General features: G+C 42.7%; 1 protein-coding gene across 2 annotated transcripts in view; it reads right to left on the bottom strand.

Moving 5' to 3' along the window:
* The window catches only part of Zfyve9 (zinc finger FYVE-type containing 9), a 103,331-nt gene extending 87,547 nt beyond the window's left edge, over nucleotides 1-15,784 (bottom strand). For both annotated transcript variants that reach the window (XM_048351309.1, XM_048351310.1), the window contains exon 1: nucleotides 15,436-15,784. The gene's annotated coding sequence lies outside the window, so the exon portion shown is untranslated. The remainder of the gene's footprint in view (nucleotides 1-15,435) is intronic.
* Nucleotides 15,785-16,024: the final 240 nt, after the last annotated feature.

The raw sequence follows: 16,024 nt of genomic DNA, 5'->3' as shown, positions 1-16,024 counted from the left end.
CTAGTGAATGAATGTAAAATATTTCATTGGGTGCTACTAAGAAGTATAATGTATCTCTTGTTTCAAAAAGTTTAAGGACACATATTGGAAAATTTGGAAGACAGAGACTCATGAAAAGTAACCTTTAGTATTCCCTGCCCCCCCCCCTCAGGTCCTCAGCTCCTCCCATTAGCCCCCAGATCCACCCATACCTAAACTCCCTGCCCTAGAGCTATAATGGGCCACTCCCACTCACTATTCAGACCTACGTACTTGCCCTTTAGCCCCAGAGCTATATAAGCTACCACCTGGATAAGGTGCAGATGCCATATTATACCATATTGCTCCCTGTCCAGTGGGAGATATGGCCTCACAAGTAAACTTCTTTATAACCTTCTTCTGTGACTATCTCTGCATAGTCCCCTGGGATAGCTGGGGCAGATTCTTCCTGTAACAATATAAAAAATACATCAAAATTTAGAAATTTTCACTTATTAAGATGTAACAGATACATAAATGTTACTTTTGAAAAAAGCCACTGAGCTACTGTCGACTTATTGTCTAATATCGACATTGCATTTAAAGCCCTAGGCGAATTTTCTTGGGTGCGGCCACGTGGCTACTGTATATGTTCTTTTTTTTTTTTTTTTGGCCAGTCCTGGGGCTTGGACTCAGGGCCTGAGCACTGTCCCTGGCTTCTTTTTTTTTTGCTCAAGGCTAGCACTCTGCCACTTGAGCCACAGCGCCACTTCTGGCCGTTTTCTGTATATGTGGTGCTGGGGAATTGAACCCCGGTCCTCATGTATACAAGGCAAGCACTCTTGCCACTAGGCCATATCCCCAGCCCCTGTATATGTTCTTGATACATTGTATATTGTATATATGTTTACCTGACCTGGAGAAGGGAAAGAAAAACAGGGCGTAAGATATCACAAGAAATGTACACACTCCCCTGCTATGTAACTGTACCCTTTTTGCACAACACCCTGTCCAAAAAATTTGTGTTCAATTAATAAAAAAATTAAATTTTTTTAAAAAGCCACTGAGCACTGATGTCTCATGTCTGTCATCCTAGTTACTCTGGAGGCTGAGATATGAGGATTATAGTTCAAAGCCAGCTCAGACATTAAAGTTCTGTGAGATTCTTATCTCTACTTAACTACCAAAAAGACAAAGTGGTAGAGTACCAGCCTAGAGCACAAAGCTCAGGGATAACACCCAGGCCAAGAGTTCAAGCCCTAGAACCATGAAACAAACAAAAAAATCCTTAAAGTAAAACAAATAACCTTATAGTTTAGAATTATCTGACAAAAATTTGTGGGAAGGAAAGCTTTAACTTGAGTATTAAAAAAAATAGACTTTAGGCTGGGAATGTGGCTTAGTGGTAGAGTGCTTGCCTAGCATCCATGAAGCCCTGGGTTCAATTCCTCAGTACCACATAAACAGAAAAGCTGGAAGTGGCACTGTGGCTCAAGTGGTAGAGTGCTAGCTAGCCTTGAACACAGAGAGGCTCAGGGATAGAGCCCAAGCTCCAGGAGGAAAAATAGACTTTATAAAAACTTAAACCTGTAAAAAACAAACCCACAAACCTTAATTATTGACTATTTCAATGTATACAACTGTTTCATTGTAGGGCTGTGGCTGGGTGGAGGAGCGCATGGAAACCTACAAGGTTTGTTCTCTAGTACAAAAAGAAAATTGTTCCATTATATAACAAAAATACATTTCTTCAGGTAAAAAAGAAAAGAAAAGAAAGAGCTCCTGGTTGGTAAAGCCACTCAACCATATGTAAGCTTACTATAGGACAAAAGCTGAAAATGAGAAGTTAGCACGACACTAGGGTACAAAGACTTCCTAACAGTAAGCTTTTCAGTTAAATCTCATTATAATCTAATTATAATTTTTAAACCTCCATATAATTCATATTTATATAATTACTGATAAAATCAGTACTCAATGTACTACATTGTAGATACGAGTATACACACTGGAAATGAATCAGTAACACAAGCAAAACCATAAATCTCATGCGGCTTACATTCTAATGAATTGAAATTGATACTAAAGAAGATAAGCATATAAAATACCTGTTGTGGGGCTGGGGATATGGCCTAGTGGCAAGAGTGCCTGCCTCATATACATGAGGCCCTGGGTTCAATTCCCCAGCACCACATATACAGAAAATGGCCAGAGGTGGCGCTGTGACTCAAGTGGCAGAGTGCTAGCCTTGAGCAAAAAGAAGCCAGGGACAGTGCTCAGGCCCTGAGTCCAAGGCCCAGGACTGGCCAAAAAATAAAAAATAAAAAATAAATAAAATAAAATAAAATACCTGTTGTGCTACATGTTATGTACTAAGAAGAAAAAGGATTGGGAGGATATAGGGCAAGATGGTGGATTAGAAGTATCTGCCAATTACTCTCGGAATGAGAAGAAACTGGTGACAGAATAGACAAGCTTCTGAAGAAAGGAAGGAAGGAATGGAGGGAGGGCAGGATGGGGAAAGAAGGGAAAAAGAAAAGGGAAGGAGAGAAGGAAGGAGGGAAGAAAATAAGGAAGGAAAAAAGGAAGAAGGGAGGGAGCCAGGAACCACGAAAGAGGTGGTAGAGAGGCAGAAAACTACAAAGAAACAAACCCAGCAAAAGAAAAGCAGTGAGAAGTTTTAACCCAGTCTCCTGTTCCTAGCCTGCCAGTGCTAGCTGTGGGAAAAGTCTACATAACTTGCAAGCCTTAATGCCAGTACAAGGATCTGTGAGGTAGCAACTAAGGTGTATGAGGCTTTATAAAGAAAGGCATTTTGGGCCAGGTGCTAGTGACTCACACCTGCAATCTTAGCTACTGAGGTGTCTGAGATCTGAGGATCAAGGTTCAAATCCAGACCCTGCAAAGAAATCTGAGAGACAATTATCTCCAATTAACCAGCAAAGCAAAAAGCCAAAAGTAAAGCTATGGTTCAAGTGGTAGAACACCAGACTTGAGCAAAAAAGCCTGAATTCAAGCCCTAGTACCATCACACACACACACACACACACACACACCTCCACATACACTCCTAGAAAAAAGCAGGGAAAAAAGCAAATTAGAACAATGAATTAAATAGGATCTAACATATCATACTTGTACTTTAAAAGACTCAAACTAAGAAAGGATTCTTAACAAAATAGAAAACAAAATGAAAAGACCCAAAATTGTGAACTGCTATAGTAAATGTCATCCGGCAACACACAACAAGCCTTGCACTTTAATGGTATTCTACTGGAAGCGTTCACAGGGCAGAAGAAGATTCTCACGTTCTGTGCTATATCAATCCAAATGCATAGTTCACTTCAACCAGCATTCACTGAGCAGCTACTAGGTGTTGAACATGATTGAAATACTTCTTTTTAGTGCCAAACACAAAACTCATGTCATATATCAGCATACACATTTTCAAGTGAAAATAATGAAAAAAAATGTGTAAAAAAGTTAATTATAAAGCATAAGATTCACTTAGGAAAATATAATAGATAAGTATAAAAATAACACCTAACAATTCCTTAGTACTTATTATGTGTGGTTGCCATGGAGGTGTGCTACTTGTATCAACCTTCTTCAAAGAATCTGCCAATAAGCTGCTTGGTGTGGCTATATGAATCTCAAGCTGCAGGCTCCTCAGCTGGAGCATAGTTTTCCTAGGCAGCTTCAATGACTGATCACAGCACTCCCCGCTGGCCCTTCCTATAAAACACAAAACTCTTCTAGTTCCAGAATCTTCACCGGGTGATGAGAGATGCTTTACGTATGCACCACACTGAGAATCTTTCCTAAAAATTGTGCCTCTTCTACCTTTCCTTTTCACAGGAGTCTTCTCCTCCCACATAATACCTCTTGTAATCCTGATTCTGTCACAGCAACTACTTCCTAAATGACTCAAACTAACAGTTGGTACCAGAAATGGACTGAGAAAGCAGAAGGAAAGATGGGGCCTGGAAACTAGACCACTTACCAACCTACTAAGCAGTAACAATCTCATCCCAGGTGGTATATGAGACATGAATAGTACCTGGCACAAGCTGGTGGCCCAAAGGATAATACTTTCACAAGCTTCCACTTAGGAGAATATTCCTAGAGAGGAACTCTCTAACTAATGTAAAGATTCAGATATCTAAGAAGTGTAAAGTATAAGAAAAATGAAATTAGCAAACTGTTACATAGCATCAATTCCCTAGAGAAGGTAGCTAATAATTGGAAACTAATGTGAAGGCCAGAAGACTCTTTGATAGCCCATAGAAAGATCCTTATCACCTAAATGAAAGATCAGTAAAAGATAAAGCATAAAGGAAGGGTTAAAGACCCTTGCTTCAAAGATAACTAAGTGTTCAACCTAGGTAAGTGTGTTATACTAGGGTCAGGGTTTTGGCTTAGAAAACCTAGAAGCGTGGAATAGAAGGACATCTAAGATGGTAGCCCTCAAAAATTGCCTAGACTTGGGGCTGGGGATATGGCCTAGTGGCAAGAGAGCCTGCCTCGTATACATGAGGCCCTGGGTTCGATTCCCCAGCACCACATATACAGAAAACGGCCAGAAGTGGCGCTGTGGCTCAAGTGGCAGAGTGCTAGCCTTGAGCAAAAGGAAGGCAGGGACAGTGCTCAGGCCCTGAGTCCAAGGCCCAGGACCGGCCAAAAAAAAAAAAAAAAAAAAATTGCCTAGACTTCTTTAAGCTCACAGAATTAGTAGCATTTCCCACCATGGAAGAACATACGTCAGATGCCTTGCTCCCATAACAGTAACACTAGCTCCCCTCTAGATATGCACCCAGCTCCACTTCTGCTGGCTATGATAATTGCTAATACTAATCCTGCCAAGGACATGTTGGACTCGATAAGACATAAAAGGGAATAGATATCTCAAAGAACTGTAAGACTTAGCCAGTAAGAGTAGACATATCCATGGTGCTAGATTTTGACGGCACTTAATCAAGGAGGTAGAAACATTAGACTGGAGTAAAGTTTATTGATGGTAGAAGGTAGGAAGTAAACTGCCCAAAGATATGAAAATTATCATGGACAGAGACCTATGAGATGGTATAAACTTGCTGCCAGAATGGGTCCTAGAAACTTAGAAAAATTATGGGCTCCACTGAAGACTAATAATGCCTGAATTAATGTGGCAGCGTAGAGAATAAGATTAAAAGGCTCGGGAGGATGGAGATGGTAGGACAGATATATTATGTGAGGTCAAACTACTCATCAAGACTATCAGGAATACATTAAGAGCAACAATACCACCCTTAAGAGATTCAGTGGTGTTTCTTCACTAAGATAGAGATTCAGAGCTTGGCCACAACAATGGAGGTAAATAGGATACTGAAGCAATAGCACCAGAGGCAACAACGAAATCTAATGTGACTTGACAAGGTGGGTCACAAACAGTAAGGCTTGGCCCTGGGAAAGCTGTAGAGACAGTTAATGGAATATAGTGTTATTACCAGAAAAAGAGAGGTAGTCAGCAACCGTGCTCCTTAATATGTGTGTGTGTGTGTGTGTATACCAAAACAAAGAATGAATACTCAGAAAGTTATGAGTGACTGTCCCAATAAAAAGCAGTAGCCCTTGACCAGTCCCTGAAGCTGAGCCAGTTTTGAGATCCAGATGCACAGAAAGACATACATATATACATCTATATGTTATGGACTCAGTAGGGCACAGAGGTCTATTGCATCAATGACAAGCTGATCTTGCAAGAGGTGCTGCTATGGCCAAGATACATGTGCTCCAAAGAGTGGGGAAAAAAACACCTATAAATATAGTCATCCCTTGGTACTGATGGAAGACTGCTTTCAACACCCTTCACTCTTGGGACACCAAAATCCATGGATGCTCAATCTCTTGATATTCAAATTCTTTCTATACAATGTCAAAGCATTTGTATCTAATCTACATCTACTTTCCTTTTATACTTTAAATCATCTCTAGATTATTCATAATACCTAGTACAATGTAAATACTGTATAAATAGTTGTTCTATTGTTGAGGTAATAATGACAAAAAACTGTATATGTTCAGTGCAGGCACAATTTTTTTTCTAATGTCAGTATATGTCAATCAAGTCTGTGGATGTGGATTCCACAAATACAGGAGGCTGGTTGGATTAATTCAGTATGTTCTCATCTCAGTGAAGCTGGCTGTTTGTTTTGTCAGTGTTCACAATTTAGAACCTTGTGTTTTGGTAGGCAGACATTCTGCCACTTGAGCCACACTTACTTTTTAGGTTATTATGTAAATAATAACCCATATAAATAACCTGCCCTGGGCAGGCCTGAACCACAATCTACTTACCCACAGCCTCCCACATAGCTGGGACCACAAGTATTATGCCATTTGTGTGTGTGTGTGTGTGTGTGTGTGTGTGTGTGTGTGTCGTGAAGCTTGAACTCAGGGCCTGTATGCTATCTCTAATCTTTTTTGCTCAAGGCTAGCTCTCTACTACTTTGAGCCACAGCACTACTTCCAGTTTTCTGGTGGTTAAATGAAGAGTCTCTCACAGAGACTTTCCTGTCCAGGCTGGTTTTGAACTGTGATCCTCAGATCTCAGCCTCCTGAGTAGCAAGGATTATAGCATGAGCACAGATACTCAGGTCCAGCTTATCTATTGAAACAAGCTTTCACTAACTTTTTCCCAGGCTGGACTCAAACCATAATCCTCCCTATCTCCACCTCCCAAATAGCTGGGATTTCAATTGGTGCCACCATGCCCAGCCCATCTCAGTGAAGTTTTATGAGTCTACAGTGTTCAATGTAATGACAATGTATCCCCTCCAAAGCAAACTGCTGCATCTTGCATCCCTCACACACACACAAAAGGAATTATAATATATGGTATGCATTTTCAGATTTTAAAGGAAATACTTTCTACATGTAGGATATACAGGGCAACATGACAGACTATAAATTTGCAAGGGGGGATTACACAATATATTCAGGCTGTATTGTAAGCAATCTACAGGCTATTGAAGTTACAAATAGTAGAAAAAGATTAGTAAAGAGTTGATGGTAATTCCCATTGTAAGAATAATAATGAAGTCCCTGGAGCTCTGCAGAAGACCCATGGTGTTAGAAAAGCAGCTTCTGTTTATCCTAAGAAGAGTTAGAATACCTTATTATTGGGTACCAGGTATCTAGAACTTTCCATAATGAGCTGAGTTTACTAGTACTCTCTGCGTTATAAACCAGTAGCAATCCATTATAAGATATGAACAGTTTATCAAGGATTGAACTGAAACAGAGCCAATGGTCACAGCTACCTAACTCCTCTGACACATCAGTTATAGCAGCTCACATCTTTAGCTGTTTGGAGATAGGACCAACATAAGGAGAAGAAAAAAGCCAAAGTTTGGCTTATAAATAGCTCAGTACATGAATGCAAGCTAAAAATAAACAACAGCTTCATTTTAGTCCTACTTAAGGGTGACCTTGACAGATAAAGCACCAAGTGATGTACCTGTACATGAATTCTATGTAGGCTAAAAAGGTGGCCTGAGGTGAGAATATATACCTGGCAAATGGACTGGCCAACTTGCTTGTTTTGTTTTTGTTGCCAGTCCTGGGGTGTGGAGTCAGGGCCTGAGCACTGTCCCTAGCTTCTTTTTGCTCAAGGCTAGCACTCTACCTCTTGAGCCATAGTGCCACTTCTGGCTTTTTTCTATATATGTGGTGCTGAGGAATCAAACCCAGGGTTTCATGTATACGAGGCAAGCACTTTACCACTAGCACTTTACCATATTCCCAGCCCCTGGACTGGCCAACTTGTCAGAGACCTTTAAAGAGAAAAACTGTAGGATGGGGGAAAGAGCTTACAGTTGGAGAAAATGAATGAACATATGGAAGTAGGCACAAAGCATGAAAATCTTTGTTTCCTGTGTTATGTCCACCAGAAAGTATACAAAGCAGATGAAGCAATAAGCCATTAAATATACAATATGACTCAGCTAGCTGACATATGCCACCAATAACAGGCATGATAATGACATAAATGAAGAGGTCACAGTATCAGAAACAGAGACAAGGGACTGGAAATATGGCCTAGTGGCAAGAGTGCTTGCCTCGAATACATGAAGCCCTGGGTTCGATCCCCCAGCACTACCTATATAGAAAACAGCCAGAAGTGGCGCTATGGCTCAAGTGGCAGAGTGCTACAGCCTTGAGCAAAGAGAAGCCAGGGACAGTGCTCAAGCCCTGAGTCCAAGGCCCAGGACTGGCAAAACAAAAACACAACACAAAACAAAAAAACCAGAAACAGAGACAGAGGCAAGAGGAGGCATGGAGCCTTGATTTACCAACCCCAATTCTAAATATTATCGAAGGAACTGTGGGCCTGGGGATTTAACTCAGCGGAAGAGCACCCCCCGAGTTCGGTCCTCAGCTCTGGAAAAAAAAAATCTATAAAAAAATCTATAAAAGACCAAAGGAACTATTTCACGGGGCGGGGGGGGGGGGTGCTGATAAACATGAGGTGCATGATCATATCCATAACATCTCCATACAGAAGTAGCCAGTCCTATAGAATAATGAATGGTCTGATGAAAGCACACCTGATACACCCGCAGCTCAAAGGCAAGAACGTGTACTATCTTCTAGTATGCAGTATTTCCACAGATCTCAGACCCACATAAGAACACATGAGTCTGGAAAATGGAGGTAAAAGAAGAAATGTCCCATTGCCATCATTCCCAATGCTTTACTCAAGGACTTTGTGCTTTGCATTCCTGCAATATTGGGCTCTACACAGTTACAGGGCTTCCTACCCAAAGAGGGAACATTTGGGGGTCAAGGGGGTTTTGAAATACATCAAAGAGCTACACATTATAGCTGCAGCCAGTGTATTTAAAACTCCTTGTGTCCAGGAAACCAGGAAGCAGGAAAGCAATCACGATTTCTGCAGGTTTAATTAACCCTCCTTCTCAGGAGGAAGCAGGGCTGCTGTTACATAATCAGAACGAAGGAATAAGTATGGAACTCAGGAAGCGCTAGGGTACCAGGGATGCATCCCTTGACAAACAATTAATACGCATGGACAAATGCAACAACTCCAGCCTAAAAAGATCCTACCACTATTAAAGAGCCAAAAACAGCAGAAATGATAGCTGAGAACAAGACCATTTAGACAGGATAGAGGAGGCAATGGGAACTACTGTAGCTTAGACCAAGAAAAGTATGGGTGCTGAAGCCTATCTCAGTAACTTCCTTCTAAGTCTCCTTTTAGGAAGGGAAGTCCATGGAGCCCTATCAGAAAATGTTTAGATACATGAATCTGTATTGCAAAGGAATGGACAGTGGCATTTACTTGCATCTTCCTTTAAAAAAAAAAAAAAGTGGAGCCAGGCACTAAGTAACTCATACCTGTAATCCTAGCTACTAAAGAGGCTGAGATCTGAGGATAGCAATTCAAAGCCAGCCAGAGCAGGAGACTGTTATCTCCAATTAACCACCAAAAAGCCAGAAGTAGAATTGTGGCTCAAGTGGTAGAGTTCTAGCCTTGGGGGCGGGGGGGGGGGGAGTTCAGGGACAGCACCCAGACCCTGAGTTCAAGCCCCAGAACTGGTACAAAAAAGCCAAGCAAGAGCACAGCCCCTAATTGCAATATGTTCAAAACTCTCACTTTAGCTGCCTAATCAAGTTGACACTTGTCATGAGTAGCTCCTACCTAGACATTAAACAGGAAAACTGCCCAGTAGAGTACTCCTGTAATAGGCAATTTGTCCTCTAGAATTTCTGCTTAGTTATCTGAGATTATTTTTCAGGTTTGTATCATAAAATGAGGCTCTCTCTAGCCAGTTCTGCTTCCTCTCTTTTCCTAAATGTGTTTCCAAAAAAATCACTTGCACTACCAAATCCATGTCAGTTTCTGTGTTCCAGGAGATGGAAGGACCAAAGTATCAGTGCTCATCCCATTTTACAGATGAGAAAGGTATACCACAGAAGAGTTAATTACTTCCCCAAATAAATTAACAAAAGTAGAACAAATAAAATATGAACTCATTTAGTCTACCAAAGTATCAGTGCTAGTCTCATTTTACAGATGAGAAAGGTATACCACAGAAGAAGTAATTACTTCTCCAAATACATTAATAAAAGTAGAATAACTAAAATTTGAACCTAGATAATCTGACTCAGAGCCTGTGCATTTAGTTAATATGATAAGGAGACAGTGTTATTGTGTCACCTTTAGATTATATGATAGTAAGGCTGGAGGGATAGAAGCATGGCTCTAGTGGTTTTGCCTAGTATTGTGTGAGGACCTGATTTCAATCTCTACTTTTGCAAGAGGAAGAGAGGGAGGGGGAGAGAGACAGACAAAGAGAGAGAGAGGAGGGATAGAGGGAGGGAAGGAAGGAAGGAGAGAGGGAAGGAAGGGAAGGAGGGAGGGAGGGATAAACTCGGCACCAGGCAGATTTTCTCATCTTTATCATTTTTACTAAAGGCTTTTTCAAAATTTTAAGCACAAAATATTACACAATTACAACAGTAAAGTTATAATTTTTGCAACAGTTAAGTTCTATAAACAAACTACTTTAAATATTTTTTAAAGTTTGAATTACCATTTAACATGTAAAACGTGAAACATATTATACATAATATTTTGAAATTCTTTCATTAAATAAAATCTATGATAAAGGATAAAACATTTTAACTACACAACTAAAATACTACTTTACTGATAACTTGGTTCATCCTTAATTTAATACTTCAAAATTGATCATGGTAATATTATTTCTTGGAAACAAATTGTATATACTATTAATAATCTTTTAAGCTCTTTCAAAAGTTAGAGAAACATATTTTCCATTTTTGGAGTAATGCTTATTTACCCATGGGACTGTACTATGGGTTTGACTTACACATCACTTAATCCACATAATAATCCTGTAAAGTATTATCAGTTTTATTTTTTAGAAGGCTAAATTAAGTCTTAAAAAGGGTACAAAGTAAATAGGTTATAAGATAGGAACATATTTTTGGACAGGTTATAAAACATAGTTCTAGTCTATTATAGACTGTAAGAGGGAAAAATCTCTTTTTAAAAGCTTCAGTTCTTGAATTAAATGTTTAATAAATTGATACTGCATTTCTATTCTGTACCTACAATTATGTTTTATTCAGTGATCATTACAGACTAAGAATGTTGCTCTACATAATAATCTATAAAACGCAGGTCAGATCCATGTAAGTAATATTAAAGATAAAGCAAAATTGTGAATATGAGTAATACACAACAAGTGTACCTTTTTAGTACAACAATTATTAGTATTTCCTGTCTTCAGTATTAGTTAATTTATTAATAAAAATTAAATGGGAAGCATGTGTACTAAATTAGAACTAAAAGTGTTTTCTGGAGCTGGGAAAGAGGCCTAGAATAGAGTGCTTGCCTAGAATGCATGAAGCCCTGGGTTCAATTCCTCAGCACCACATATACAGAAAAAGCGGGAAGTGGCGCTGTGGCTCAAGTGGTAGAGTGCTAGCCTGAAGAAAAAAGAAGCCAGGGACAGTAATCAGGCCCTGAGTTCAAGCCCTACAACCAGCAAAAAAAAAGTTTTCTACCAAATATTTCAAAGAATTACAAAAGTAAACTTGTTCCCTATAACAATAAAGGTATCAAGTTTTAAGACACACATTGGAGCCTAGTTTTTGTTTTTATTTTCCCCAAAAGGAAGAATGGTAATGAACATTTACTGAGTACCTTCTATGTGGCAAACACTGAGGTAATTACTTTTGATTGCTTTTCTCATGGAATCTGATCATTTCCCTAAAAAGGATACTACTATTACTCCAAGAGCTCATAAGAAGCTCAGAATTAAATGGCACATAGCTCTAAAGGAAATACAAAGAATTTCTGTCCACATCTGAGTCCATACTCTTCACTACACCATGAAAATAATAATCATAAAACACAGTAGCATACACAAATAATTTCCAGGAGGTGAAGGCAAGATTATGAGTTTAAGACTCACCTGGATACATGAGACATTGAAGATACACATATAAAAACCTCACTAGCAACAAAAGAACTTAAGTTAAAATCCAGGCAACTATCGTGTGTGTGTGTGTGTGTGTGTGTGTGTGTGTGTGTCGGTCTTGGGGCTTGATGGAGTTCAGGGCCTGCGTACTGTCCCTGTGCTTCTTTTGGTCAAAGCTAGTGCTCTACCATTTGAGCCACAGCACCATTTCTGGCTCATTTGTGGGGGGGGGGGAGGGGTTTGGGGGGGTGGGAGAGGTAGTTAACTAGAGATAAGAGTCTCATGGACTTTCCTGTCCAGGCTGGCTTTAAACTACAATCCTCAGATCTCAGCTTCCTAAACAGCCAGGAAAACAGGCATAAACCACCAGTGCCTAGTGGAAATTATCTTTTAATCAATTAAGCACTGTGCCTTGCAAATAACTGGTCTGGCCAGCACATAAATACAGTGTATGGAATAAACAGTGGTAGTTAACAACAGAAGAGGGGATGGGATCATCTCCACTCATATTTTCTTAAAGAGTTATATAAAACATTTATGGACAACCCATACAATTACTGTCTTAAAGAAACACATAGATCTCAGCCTCCTGAGTAGCTAGGATTGCAGGCATCAGCCACTGGCACCTGGCTGGTTTGTTAACATTTATCAGTAGTTCTCAATCTTTAGTAGGACTAAGAATCAGGAAACTGTGAAAAATTAGGATTTTTGAGCCACTATTATCCGTAGAATTCTGATTCAAGGGGCCAGCACAATTTAATCAATACCCTCAACAGATTCTAATGTTGACACACTGAGAAATGAATTAGACTTTTAAAATGTAAATTAATCAAAAAGCAAAGTCAGGGGTTGAGAATATGGTCTAGTGGTAAAGTGCTCGCCTCATATACATGAAGCCCTGGGTTCGATTCCTCAGTAGCACATATATAGAAAAAGCCACAAGTGGTGCTGCTGCTCAAGTGGTAGAGTTCCCTGTGTATCTTTTAATGGGCAATGTAGTTTATCTGATTTGGGGAGGGGAAGGGGAAGCACAGAAACAGTGGGACAAAGGGTTAACCAATTTAGCAGTGATACTCACTAGACATTATGTTGGAAATGAACTATACAACTTGGGGCATGGGATGGGGGAGTCAGGAGGGGAAAAACTGGGAGAGAATGAGGGAGAGGGTAACACTGTTCAAAAGGAAATGTAGAGGGCTGGGAATGTGGTTTAGTGGTAGAGTGCTTGCCTTGCATGCATGAAGCCCTGGGTTCAATTCCTCAGCACCACATAAACAGAAAAGGCTGGAAGAGGCACTGTGCCTCAAGTAGTAGAGTGCTAGCCTTGAGCAAAAAGAAGCTAGGCACAGTGTTCAGGCCCTGAGTTCAAGCCCCAGAACTGGCAAAAAACAACAAAAAACAAAAAGCAAAATCAAGTCAATTTTTTGGAGACAGGGTCTCACTACGTAGTCCAGGCTGGCCTAGAACTCTAGAAACTACTTAAAGCAATTTTTTTAGCCAGACACTGGTGGCTCATGCCTGTAAGCCTAGCTATTCTGGAGGCTGAGATATGAGGATCCCAGTTCAAAGCCAGCCCCGGCAGAGATGACTGTGAGACTCTTATCTCCAATAAAATTACTCAGAAAAAGCCAGAAGTGGTGCTGTGGCTCAGGTGGAAGTGAGCTAGCCTTGGGCAAAAGAAGCTTAGGGACAGTACCTAGGTGCTGAGTTCAAGCCCTAGGCCCAGCAACAAACTAAACAAAAGCAAGTGCTCGCCTCGTATACATTAAGTCCTGGGTTTGATTCCTCAGCACCACATGTATAGAAAACGCCGGAAGTGGCTCTGTGGCTCAAGAGGTAGAGTGCTAGCCTTGAGCAAAAAAAAGCCAGGGAACAGTGCTCAGACCCTGAGTCCATGCCCCAGGACTGGCAACAAAAACAAAACAAAACAAACAAAAGCATTTTTTTATAGCTAGAAATATTTAAAATCTGGTGAAAACAAGGTTGTAGATCCACAAAAATGTTCATTTTGCCAAACCTCCTTAGTCTTCTGCAGGTCCGCTTGCTGCACCGAAGATTAGAAGTCTTCTGGGTAGTTAGCCATATTATTGTTCCAACTGATAAATTCAATTATGATTCCAAGGTAATTTAAGGAAAACATTTATAGGTCATATGGAAATGAACGGTTGTAAAATGGATCAGTCTGCTGCTAACATGTAACTTAATACACAGAAACAGCAATTTTTAAAAACCACTCAGTACAAGTCCATTTTAAACTTTAAATGACCATCAAAACGTCCTGATAGGAACTCTCTCCTATTATTAAACAGGTTTTTGAAAGCCAATTTCTGGCTTTCCGATTTTTCTAAAATAAAGATTTTTTTTGCATGATTACAAAAGTTTTAGAAGTACCTATAATTGTACAACCTTCACATGCACACGAGGAAACCAAGAATTGCCTGTAATCAAACTTAATATAAACAAGAAGCACCCAACAACCTGACTTACCGTTTCAAATTGTAGTCGCTCATATTGCTTTTTTTCCCTCCCCACATTAAAACCAGAATAAATCGTTTTCACGTCTACCATTTAGAATGGCTCCCAGTTCAGGTACAAGCTATTAGAATAGTTGGCGTTGGCATGGCTTAAAATTCTCTAACCATTTGTTCTCTGAATCGATTTAGGTAAAAAATATATATATATATTTTTGGACACAGGAGTAAAAGCATTAAAATATTTCCTCTCGGTGGAGGAGAGGGGGACAGATCTTTGTCCACGATTTTTGTTCTTTTTTTTTTTTTTTTTTTTTTACGGTAAGTGTTTAGGAAACTTAGCATGGTAAAAGTGGGACGAGGCGATCTCCACAGCAGAGCACAGTGAGAGGCAAGATGTAATGCAAGAAGGAGGGGAAGCGCCCTGGGCAGGTGATGAAATTTCACCTCAAATAGGACGCAAAAGGCTGATCCCCAACCAGTGAGACCCGTGAATGTCAGTCCACGCGTGCCGGGGACGCGCAGGGCCCCCCACTCTCTGCACCTCGATCCTCTCCCAGTCTTCCTTGCCGAGCCCCGCGTCCCGTCCCGTCCTTTCCCCCCCCCCGCCCCCCCCCCCCCGCCCGGGGACGCTGCGGGACTCATCAGCCCCAGGGCGCGGGGAAGCCGAGGCTGTTTGCAAACAAGCGTCCTCTGCCTCCCTCCGGGAGCTCCGTGCAGGGCCGCGTTCGGCTCCGCCAAGGGACGGCCGCGAAGGGCTCCCGGACCGCCGCCAGCCCTAGGCCCGCGCGAGGGCTTCCCGGCCGCGCGGGGCCTAGTCGCCCCCCACGGGCCTCCAGCCTCCCGGGGGCCGCGGGCAGGAAGGGCTGAAGCCGCAGAGCTGCAGGGCGGAGGCGGCCGCCGCGGCAGGACGCCCGGCCCGAGCCCGAGCCGCCGAGGGGCCCCGGGACAGCGGGAATGGACCGGCCCGGGACGGCGTCGCACCGCACACTCACCTCGAGCTGCAGCCGCCGCCGCTCCAGCATGGCCGAGGGGGTCGTCCCTGGGCCGAAAGCCGCCTCCTCCTCCACCGGAGGGCACCGGTGCGGCCCCGGGCTCCGCTGCGAAGCTTCCCGCTCCTGACGGGGCTGTGGTGATTACGGCGGCGGCGGCGGGGGCTGCGGAGGCCCAGCGCCCGCCCAGCCGCATCGGCTCCCTGGGCCGCCGCAGCCACGCGGGTCCCGGGCAGCGCCGCCGAGCCGGGCCGGGGGGCGCAAGCTGCGTGGGGACGACCGACGCGCCGCAGGCAGGGGGGTGGGGGGGTCCTCAGCGAAGCCTCCGGGCGTCGCGGTGGCCGCTCCAGCCGTCCGCACCGCCGGGCCACAGCGCCCCCTGCACCCCACGTCCCGCTACGGCGGGCGCCGGGACTGCGGCGGGCGCGCCGGGCACGAGCGGCAGGGAACGCGGGGGAGCGTGGCCCGGGGGTGGCGGCGGGGGCCCCCCGCGCGCCCTGCGCCGACCCCCGCTTCCCAGGGTGCTCCCCGACCCCGGCGGCCCCCAGTAGCCCCCAACGCCTGTGCCTTCCCTGCAGAAGGTACGTGACGG

The sequence above is a fragment of the Perognathus longimembris genome, chromosome 7 (assembly GCF_023159225.1).
Source record: "Perognathus longimembris pacificus isolate PPM17 chromosome 7, ASM2315922v1, whole genome shotgun sequence".
Classification (NCBI taxonomy): Eukaryota; Metazoa; Chordata; class Mammalia; order Rodentia; family Heteromyidae; genus Perognathus; species Perognathus longimembris.
This window is presented reverse-complemented; position numbering and strand designations above follow the sequence as displayed.